Consider the following 862-nt stretch of genomic DNA (forward strand, 5'->3'; position numbering starts at 1 on the left):
CTATATCCCTTTCCGCGAGCTCTGCATGCAGCGTAAATACACGCGAGGAAAGACTGAGCGTCAGAACGTGTTGGCGCGGAAATGGTAGTTTGAGTCGGGTTCTCCCTGCCCCGTGGAGCGAGCAGGCGACTCGGAGATTGTGCATTGGCTCACCGTGTACGCCTTCTGTAATGGGGTAATGTAACGCCTGAAACGCCATATGCGGAAGGGGGGTACACTAGTTATATAACCCCAAGTCCCATTGTGTTACTGCCTCCCGTAACTGCGTTCCTAGACGACATTTCTGTGGCAGGTATGATGATGTATGCACGTACTGTGACATCGTTAAAATAAGTGGATATGTATATTCTGAGATTTATACGTCCGCAGGGTCAATGAGAATGGAAATTGTTGAAGCGATAAGTAGAACAATATTGCCAAAGGAACAATATAACATATTTACAAAGGATGAAAAAGGTATTTTATTTTCATTTTCATTCAAATTTGATGTCCGGACGATGGAAGCGGAGTTATAAAAATTTTGCTCTTTACTACTAAACATCCCCACGCATGCGAAGCTATAAATAAACAAGGTGAATGTCTGTAGTCGCATTCCAAGTTGTAATAACATGTACTTGCTTCTTGTACGCAGTTTGTCTCAAGTATTTCATATTACTGCTTTTGTTCACATCCTTTTCCGCATTAACTAGCAAAAGAGCTCTTCCAAAAGTATGTGTAAGTAGAAGAACGAGGAAAATTATAAAAAGAGAAAACTGGATGATAAAGAGAAAAGAATGTAAAGGGCCAAGAGGCCGTCAGGGACGTCACACACGGGAGGAACTCAGAGCAAATTGGATCCTCCCAGTCACGTCCTAAGCTTCTT

The 862-nt window shown here is 42.7% G+C and overlaps 1 protein-coding gene across 1 annotated transcript in view; it reads left to right on the top strand.

Moving 5' to 3' along the window:
• Positions 1-862, top strand: part of LOC119591626 (nephrin-like) — a 125,992-nt gene that overhangs the window by 82,960 nt on the left and 42,170 nt on the right. The gene's annotated exons all lie outside the window — the stretch shown is intronic.

Source organism: Penaeus monodon, chromosome 29 (assembly GCF_015228065.2).
Source record: "Penaeus monodon isolate SGIC_2016 chromosome 29, NSTDA_Pmon_1, whole genome shotgun sequence".
NCBI classification, from domain to species: Eukaryota; Metazoa; Arthropoda; class Malacostraca; order Decapoda; family Penaeidae; genus Penaeus; species Penaeus monodon.